Source organism: Salmo salar, chromosome 23, assembly GCF_965601325.2.
Source record: "Salmo salar chromosome 23, fSalSal1, whole genome shotgun sequence".
Lineage (NCBI taxonomy): Eukaryota > Metazoa > Chordata > Actinopteri > Salmoniformes > Salmonidae > Salmo > Salmo salar.
In genome coordinates this window covers 10,760,034-10,770,482 of record NC_138313.1, presented here as the reverse complement: position 1 = coordinate 10,770,482, position 10,449 = coordinate 10,760,034, and the positions used below count along the sequence as shown (strand labels likewise).

Sequence of the window (10,449 nt, the reverse complement as noted above, 5' to 3'; positions counted from 1 at the left end):
ATGAGGTGTGCGACTATGATTCGGTCAAGTCGCAAAAAAAAGGAATTGTTTCTTAGGCTGGGCATCATTCACAAGTGATAATATTTAATTCACAAGTGATAGGCTAACATTGTCACCCATCAGACTATTCTTGATTTAATCTTGTATTTACATATACTAAATAATATATGTGTGACATTTGTTAGGATTTAGAATGGACCATTATGATGCACCTGTATGGAAACAGGGGCAGTGGGAAAAATACATGTCATCTATGCACTTAATAAATAGCGAATGGAGGACGCTTTTCCCTGTGGTTTATTTTCATGCCAGCCAGGTAGGCTATATTCCTGTTGTAAATATAAGCAATGTGCTTAATATTAGGAAATTTGACAAATAAATATAGGCCTAGCCTATAGAAAGCTCATGGGATCTACGTTTTTTTATTAGCGTCCATCTCTGGTTTCTCCAGCAATTGCATAGCCTATAGAAATGTTGCGCAACATGAGCTCATAGGCTCTCATGAAGTGTTTGATTAGAATTTCGATACATTTGCATTGTAATTGAGATATTGACTGCAAGCGAAGTGTTCAAAAAACATATCAAATGTGTATGTTTTGTACCTCAAAAACACTTTGTACTTTACACTGACTGAATGGTGGCTTCATTTATAATTTTTCTTTTGTAGGGAGAGACGCATTCATCGAGCCAGAAGAGGAAGGGGGAGAAACCATCACCCTAACTCTTGAAGATGTACATCAAAGATCCCACCGTTTGGATTTGATTAAATGCCAGCCATCGAGTTCCTACACAAAACAGTGTTGCAGGAACAAAAAAGGATCTTCCCAGATGCCAACACATGTATGTTAAACTTGTGGCTCCCTGTGCATGCCACTTATGAGGACTTTATGAAGTGGATGGCCTCTGGTATCCAACTGTCACCAACCTTTGGAAATGCCTGAAAGAGGCACAGACAATCTGGTGTGCATTGCTTGGGAACAACAGTCTGTATAGAGGGGGAGAAGGGTGAAAGAAGGAACAGGAAAATGTGGGGTTCTTCATAAAATAAGTGGGCAGGTTTATTTGTCAAAATTATTTGGATCTTAATTGATCAGTTTTCGGTAGCTTTTTGTTGTGGACTACACATTCTCAAATGTAAGTTGTGAATTAATATTCATATTTAGAATATAAAACTGTTCCAAAGTTCTTTAAAACCCTATACAAACACTTAAAAATAAAAGGAACACACTTGAGGACATGTATGCACTGGACTCCATCAAGCTCTTGACATCAGGTATCCTGTTCAAAAAGGACGAGGAGGGGATTTAGCCATTCTACTTAGCTGAATTGCTCATGACCTCAGGCGTGGTTCTCTGTAAGAGGGCGTCAAGTGGCTGTCTTTCCACGGCGGCTATGACTGGATATCTGATGAAAATTCTGTCCAACTGACCTGCCCAAGGATGAAGTGGACTTGTTAGACATCCTACGCCTGTTCTTCCCCATCATACATTACCCCATGAAGAGCTGCAAAAAAAACTCAAGGGTGGCCTGCAGGAAGTGGAAGAACAGCTGGAGCTGGGGAAGACCGGACAACAGTCCCAAGCTTGCTCAGACTCAGGCATGGTTTTCTTCAAGATGAGAGTGAGATGTTCTTTGAGGAGAATATGTAAGATTGAGGAGTACTGTGCTCACTCGGACAGTCTAGGTTCAGGCTCTGCGTAAGTCCACTACGGCACAGGCAATGCCTAAAAGGAGGAAGCCAACAAACAGCAGTCACTGTGATCCCCTCCAATCAGTGCAGCGTTGGAAGTCATGTTACTATGATAAGTACAATAATGGAAGAACAAAATCATACATACCGTTTAATAAGCTCTTCTCACTTACATGTTTGATGAATTTGGAGGTTCCATAGGGGGGGGGGGGGGGAAACACAGCTGTCTCCATACCTAACTAAGGTGTGCATGTTTGTGTTTAATATGTTTTGATTAATTTTTATATAGGTTATTGACATTCATGGACTTTATTTGAGGTGAAAGTTGTTTGTGAAGTTGTAGTTCTGAATACACAAAACATGGTTGAGATGGGAAAAAATATATGGGCACATATCCGGCATACAAACATTTAATTTCAATATTGGTTGAACATAGGTTAAGGTAAGATTCAGGGTTTGGTTAGGGTTAAGTTTTAGATCTTGATTAGTTGTTTTGCTGGCCGAGTGTGTCCTTATAGTCTCTCCCTGTTGAGACATATTGCTTAATGTTGTTGAGACAGGAATGGGGATAGGGCAAAAATAAAGTTCAAAGTTATATTTTCTTAGATTTTTGGATTCTAAATGTTTTTTTTTCTATACAACTTGATCCCTGGCCTCTTCGACCTCAGTTATTGCTTGCATGTAGTGTAGAGTGCCACCTAGTTATGAAAATTCCCCATTGGGTGGACTGTTTAGTACTCAATCAAGTCTGCCATGTTGGTCAAATTTACAACATTAAACAGGCACAGGAAGTTAGTGACACATTAATTGGGGAGAACGGACTCATTTTAATGACTGGAGCGGAATCAGTGGAAAGCTATCACTCATGTTTTCCAGGTGTTTGATGCCATTCCATTTGCTCCGTTCCGGCCATTATTATGAGCCATTCTCCCTTCAGCAGCCTGCTATGAAAACAGGGTATTAGGCTGATATGCTAAATATTCCTTTTATCAGTTATTAGGAAGAGATATGAAACTAAGGAGGAAAGGGTACGTCAGCAGGGCATGAGTCGGATTCAAACCCATAGCGACATGGGCATATCTGGGCACTATAGACTATGACGCTACACCACTGGACCACCCCAGCCCGCAATTAAAGCTGCAATATATAACTTTTTGGGCGACCCGACCAAACTCATGTGGTTCTTTTTTTTTTTTTTTTTTACACCAGCTTCCAACAGCAGAGAATGCAATATTTTTGGTTATAGAAAAGATATTTCACAGAGGTTAATATGGTACAATTATTCTCTACACTGGTTGTTTTGTCATAAACTGAAGTATTATTTTTGCAACAGGAAATGGCTGACTGATTTCTGCATATTGCACCTTTTAAATGCATAATTACCAATAGGTAACGGGGAAATGTAATAGATTTATGCATCTAACCTATAGGAATTAAGTGTTTGATGTGTATTCTTTAAATGCAAGGCACATATTTTGATAAAAACAGGTAAACTCAAATATGGAAATGTGATTAAAGGTATACATTATAGTTAAGTTTATTATAAAGACCATTAGCTGTTGCTCATACAGCAACACAATATTAGGAAGGTGTCCTTAATGTTTTGTACACAGTGTATATTATTATTTGTGTGGTATAAGGGCTGGTGGCTAGGACAATGCGCAGACAATAGGTAATTATCAGGAATCAAGGTAAGACCCAAGTGCAGACTGTGTGAAGTAACAATGTTTATTGTAACCACAAGGGCAGGCAAACGACAGCTCAAGGCAGGCAGGAGTCAATAATCCAGAGCAGAGCCCAAGGTACAGGCCGGAAGGTAGGTTCAGGGTCAGAGACAGGCAGTGGTCAGGCGGGTGGGTATAGGGTCAGGACAGGTAAGGTCAAAAACCAGGAGGATGAGAAAAAGAGAGACTAGGGGAAACAGGAGCTGAGATAAACCACTGGTAGGCTTGAACAAACATGGGGAAGATGGGCGACACCTGGAGGGGGATGGAGACAAGCACAAGGAAAGAGGAAACAGATCAGGGTGTGACAGGTAAAGTTCTTTAGAGCATTTTTTATCTATTTGGACAAGTATTTACATATTATTCATTCTGGCAACACATATTTAGCTCTGAACACATTTTTTATTTTACACACTAAGTGAAATAGTTATCAACAAGTATGAAATAGTCCTTAGTCTTATATGTATTTCAATAAATAATTGAATAAAAAATAAATGAAAGCTATTTGTACAACAACTAACAAGTTACTTGTTTCCTTCAATATTGAATCAAAAACAGCTATGATAACCAAATCTCAAAACACTTTTGAAATAGACACATGCATTTCCGGAAGAAAGTGAGTTATAACACCATATCCCATAATCAACCACAGGTGCCTCAGGCTATAACTGTTTCCTTGTAAGAAGTGTATTTATCCCCAGTGCATACCTCCCAGTGTGTGCAAACATTTGTAGATACAAGCTAATACATCCCTCTGCTGTATGGTTTTGGAACAACATTTCCAGATATTGGAAGACACAAAGCAACTACTGTAGACTGTTTGGCTGGATGCATAGGCAACAGAAACAGTAGAAATCATCTCAGTGTCCCCTCCTCTCCCCGTTCCCATAGCCCTGGGGAAGGGAGCTGGCTGGATGTAGTGGCGCCTCCTGGTAGCCTTGGCCACTTCCGGGCGTTGGGCCCCGTCCTCTGGGGTCAGTCCACCAAGTCTGTGGAGCGATACTCTAGACAGAGTCTTTGGGATAGAGTGTTAACATCACCTGTAAATGCACACTGGAAAGGTGTATGAACATGAGTAAAAATGACCATAACAAGCGTTCTAATCATCTGTAAATGCACACTGGAGAGGTGTAAAGAACACATATAAAAATGACTTTTGACACTTGAAAAAATGTAGTGAAAAATTATAACAAAGTGTTCAAATCACCTGCAAACACACTGGAAAGGTGAAAAAAATAATGTGTACAAAAAATAACGTTTGACACTTGAAAAAAAGTAAGTGAAAAATTATAATTAGAAGTGTTAAACCTGTTAAGGACAGACGTTCCGCTAGCGGAACCCCTAGCCAACAGCCAATGGCATCGCATGGCGCGAAATACAAAACCAACTAAAATACCACAATTCAATTTTCTCAAACAATTAACTATTTCGCACCATTTTAAAGACAAGACTTTCGTTAATCTAACCACATTGTCCGATTTCAAAAAGGCTTTACAGCGAAAGCAAAACATTAGATTATGTCAGGAGAGTACCCTGCCAAAATAATCACACAGCCATTTTCAAAGCAAGCATATATGTCACAAAAACCAAAACCACAGCTAAATGCAGCACTAACCTTTGATGATCTTCATCAGATGACACTCCTAGGACATTATGTTATACAATACATGCATGTTTTGTTCAATCAAGTTCATATTTATATCAAAAACCAGCTTTTTTGCATTAGCATGTGATGTTCAGAACTAGCATACCCACCGCAAACTTCCGGTGAATTTACTAAATTACTCATGATTAACGTTCACAAAAAACATAACAATTATTTTAAGAATTATAGATAAAGAACTCCTTTATGCAATCGCGGTGTCAGATTTTAAAATAGCTTTTCGGCGAAAGCACATTTTGCAATATTCTGAGTACATAGCCCGGCCATCATGGCTAGCTAATTTGACACCCACCAAGTTTGGCCCTCACCAAACTCAGATTTACTATAAGAAAAATTGGATTACCTTTGCTGTTCTTCGTCAGAATGCACTCCCAGGACTTCTACTTCAACAACAAATGTTGTTTTGGTTCCAAATAATCCATAGTTATATTGAAATAGCTCCGTTTTGTTCGTGCGTTGAGGTCACTATCCGAAGGGTGACGCGCGAGCGCATTTCGTGAACATTTTTCTTCAAAATATTCCATTACCGTAATTCGAAGCATGTCAAACGCTGTTTAAAATCAATTTTTATGCCATTTTTCTCGTAAAATAGCGATAATATTCCAACCGGGTGACGTTGTATTCATTCAAAGGCTGAAAGAAAAAAATGGAGTAGTCTCGTGGACGCGCATCTCCAGTGTCACTGTTCCCAGCCATACCACTAACAAATACTCCTGCTGTTCTTAGCCCAGAGACCGGACACACGTCATTCCACTTTCTGGCGCCTTCTGAGAGCCAATGGAAGCCTTAGAAAATGTCACGTTACAGCACAGATGCTGTATTTTCGATAGAGATGCTACAGAAGGACAATAAACTGTATGTAATCTTCTAAGGTTCTGGCCTGCCATATGAGTTCTGTTATACTCACAGACACCATTCAAACAGTTTTAGAAACTTTAGAGTGTTTTCTATCCAAATCTACTAATTATATGCATATTCTAGTTTCTGGGCAGGAGTAGTAACCAGATTAAATCGGGTAAGTTTTTTATCCGGCCGTGAAAATACTGCCCCCTATCCCAAACAGTTTAAGACGTGTTCCAGTTAAGATGATTTGAACCTTTTTGCTTTCCATACCCGATGTGTCTGTCTTAACTTGTAGCCTGTGAGAAAGACCCGGGAGTGAGAGACGCTTTATATTGCGCACCACACTCAGGGAGAAGGGCACAACGCAGCACTCCGGGCCGCAAAAGGCTTGGATTTTTTGGCGGTGCATTACGGCCACAAAGGGGATGCTGCCGTGAATTTCGAGGCATCATCAAGTGCTTGTCAAACACAGGCTGTGCAAAAAACTAAGCAGAGCAACTTTTTTCTAATTATCATTAGTCTCATCATGCAGCCCTACAATGTATTACAAATCAAAACATATAGCCCAACGTTTGAAGAACAACTAAAGTTACATTAATTACTGTAAAATATAGGAGTACCTATTTCTTTGTTAACTGCTCAACACAGAATATCTGCATGTGCACACTCCCTCAAATAGTTTGGAGAAAATATTTATATTTTATTCAGCTTTGTTCAATTTTATTCTTCATAAAATAAGGCCAAGGAATTATAAGCAAATCTTGTCTGCTAAATGAACTAGTGTAGCCCACATCCATTCGGCATAGCCATATCAAGACCTAACATAAGGGCAACTCAGAGTATGCTATTCTGATCTTCTGAAATAGACTACATTTTCTTTATATCATACTTCTTTCAACGTGTCTAAAATAAATCATGGATTTATTGTGTAGGCTATATTACACAGATTTATTATACATTTTAAAATGGCGTGTAGCCTATGTGTGGAAGCCAGGAGATGCTAAATGTGTTTATGTTAATTAATGGTCAATTACCGTGAGACTGACATTTATTTGCTTGACAATCACTGGCTGATGAAATTTCGTGACCTCCACAGCCCTAGTTCAACCCTAACCCTAATTGAACCACAACCCTAACCCTAGCTTCATGTCCACATCCCCATTCAACCCAAACTGTAACCTCAACCACAACCCACACCCTAACTTCATGTCCCCATCCTGGTTCAACTCTAACCCTAGCCTCAACCCTTACCCTAGCCCTAACTTCATGTCCACATCCCAGTTCAACCCAAAATACAGCCTCAACCACAACTCTAACCCGAACCCTAGCTTCATGTCCACATCCCAGTTCAACCCTAGACCCAACCACAACCCAAACCCTTCATGTCCACATCTCGGTTCAAACCTAGCCTCAACCACAACTCTAACCTTCTCCTTGCTCCCAGGGCCCTCTGTCCCGCATCACATGGTCTCTGCTCTACTCGGACATCTTCCTGAGCTGCTCCTCTGATTAGACAATCCAGCCGTGGTGGCAGGAGCTGTTCTCTCCTGTGCTGGGCTTCACGCGTACCCAGAGGACAGTCTATGACATCATGTGTTCCCCCAAGTGGGCCACCGTGCTTGGGGACGTCCAGGGAGCCAGCAGGTGAGTCGTCTCACTTTCTTTATCTCTCTCCTTTTCTGTTACTTTCAATCTCTTAATAGATTGTGAGGGAACAATTGATTTCACTCTGTCTCTTTCTCTCCCTCTCCAGTTCCTTATCTTAAAATGATATTCCAAAGACATTATTGATCAACACGTTACTTTGAGCATCATGGCCTACTGTATAAATAACCATCGCCACCATGCCCTTGTCCCTTTCCCCAGCCTGGACCCCACCATCGTGAGCCTTGCCAGTCCTGGGGTGAAGCTGACCTCCCTGCTGTTTGCTACTGAGACAGACTGCAACCTGGTGGGGGACAGTGACGGACAGGTCAGTGTCTACCAGCTCAAGAACCTCACCGTGGGAGAGGGAACTCAGGTGAGCAGGAGATTAGAGTGTGGCTGCATTTTACAGCACACTTCAGGACAATCTTCATTGAAAGTGCTTTTTAGTCCAAGACTAGGCTAAATTATGTGTCATGGAAACCGGCCCTTCAGGTTTGAGTATAAGCCAACTGCATTGTATCAACTACAGGAAAGAGTAGAAAGATGGGTCTTGTTGCATAAACCTTGCAATTACAGTGTTTTATTGCTCTGTTCTTACAGAGGGAATCATCTTTGTGCAGTATGTCCTATTCTGCATGACCTATGGGAGTCACCATCTCAACCACTGAGAGCTTCAACTTTTAAACATGCTTCAAACTGTTCTCTGTGTGATAAATCAGTCTGATTACAGACCACCTGAAGGGGCAATAAGCAGTTGGTACATCCATTTTTGGACTTATAAATGAATTATATGTACCCATTGATTCTCAAAGATTATTACTTATAAATGCCTCATGAGCTAAGTTCAACTGCCGTACCATATCAGAAGCCAATTTAAACTTGTTTTACTCCAATGTTTGTAAACAAAGTAAATGTAAACAAACATTGTATACCATAATAAACATGATTAAAATTATAATCCAGCTGTCTTTGAATTTGACCGTGGTTGCATTTCTCTAGCCCCATTTCTCTAGCCCCATTTCTCTAGCCCCATCCCCCCGCTTTATACCGAAACAGTGGTGGGGAGAACGCTTTGTCATTGTTTCAACTGCTGATTGTCACTTGCTCCAGTACTTTGGTGACTAAGAATGTATTTTTTAAACATGCTGCTTTGGGCTGGATGTGTCAATGTGAAGTTCACCATTGAAAATTATCTATGAGCAGAATAACTGTCTTGTGTCAATTAGCCACAAAATCCCTAGTTTGAATGCACCTGTTTTCTTGAAGCTGTGCAGCTCCATTTTCCCTACATTTCCCCCCACGTGGTTGGCACTAGCCATTTGAGTTCTAGCCAATGAGCTTTAGCCCCTTACATTTGAGTGACAGCTAGCAATAGGCCTGCCCAGCGTTATCCAATGAGGTTGCAGGGGGGGCCCAACGGCTCAAGGGACACAGCAGAGAGTGAGAGCAATGACGTAGTGGACATATAGGATGTTGTAAGCAATTTTCGGGGACCACATTGTGAGGGATACTACTTTCAGAACTACTGGCCAAAAAGTATACAAATGTAAAGGAGAATCTCTTTAAAAGGAAACTCCACTCAAAAAGACTTTGCATCATTGTGATGATGTGGCCGGTGACTCTTTGCTTCTTGAAAGTCATATACAGTGCCTTGCGAAAGTATTCGGCCCCCTTGAACTTTTCGACCTTTTGCCACATTTCAGGCTTCAAACATAAAGATATAAAACTGTAATTTTTTGTGAAGAATCAACAACAAGTGGGACACCATTATGAAGTGGAACGAACTTTATTGGATATTTCAAACTTTTTTAACAAATAAAAAACAGAAAAATTGTCAGTGCAAAATTATTCAGCCCCTTTACTTTCAGTGCAGCAAACTCTCTCCAGAAGTTCAGTGAGGATCTCTAAATGATCCAATGTTGACCTAAATGACTAATGTTGATAAATAGAATCCACCTGTGTGTAATCAAGTCTCCGTATAAATGCACCTGCTCTGTGATAGTCTCAGAGGTCCATTTAAAGCGCAGAGAGCATCATGAAGAACAAGGAACACACCAGGCAGGTCCGAGATACTGTTGTGGAGAAGTTTAAAGCCGGATTTGGATACAAAAAGATTTCCCAAGCTTTAAACATCCCAAGGAGCACTGTGCAAGCGATAATATTGAAATGGAAGGAGTATCAGACCACTGCAAATCTACGAAGACCCGGCCGTCCCTCTAAACTTTCAGCTCATACAAGGAGAAGACTGATCAGAGATGCAGCCAAGAGGCCCATGATCACTCTGGATGAACTGCAGAGATCTACAGCTGAGGTGGGAGACTCTGTCCATAGGACAACAATCAGTCGTATACTGCACAAATCTGGCCTTTATGGAAGAGTGGCAAGAAGAAAGCCATTTCTTAAAGATATCCATAAAAAGTGTTGTTTAAAGTTTGCCACTAGCCACCTGGGAGACACACCAAACATGTGGAAGAAGGTGCTCTGGTCAGATGAAACCAAAATCGAACTTTTTGGCAACAATGCAAAACGTTATGTTTGGCGTAAAAGCAACACAGCTCATCACCCTGAACACACCATCCCCACTGTCAAACATGGTGGTGGCAGCATCATGGTTTGGGCCTGCTTTTCTTCAGCAGGGGCAGGGAAGATGGTTAAAATTGATGGGAAGATGGATGGAGCCAAATACAGGACCATTCTCGAAGAAAACCTGATGGAGTCTGCAAAAGACCTGAGACTGGGACGGAGATTTGTCTTCCAACAAGACAATGATCCAAAACATAAAGCAAAATCTACAATGGAATGGTTCACAAATAAACATATCCAGGTGTTAGAATGGCCAAGTCAAAGTCCAGACCTGAATCCAATCGAGAATCTGTGGAAAG

At 40.8% G+C, this 10,449-nt stretch overlaps 1 pseudogene; it reads left to right on the top strand.

Annotated features, from left to right (window-relative positions):
* Nucleotides 1–1,761, top strand: LOC145862973 (CCR4-NOT transcription complex subunit 7 pseudogene; annotated as a pseudogene).
* Nucleotides 1,762–10,449: the final 8,688 nt, after the last annotated feature.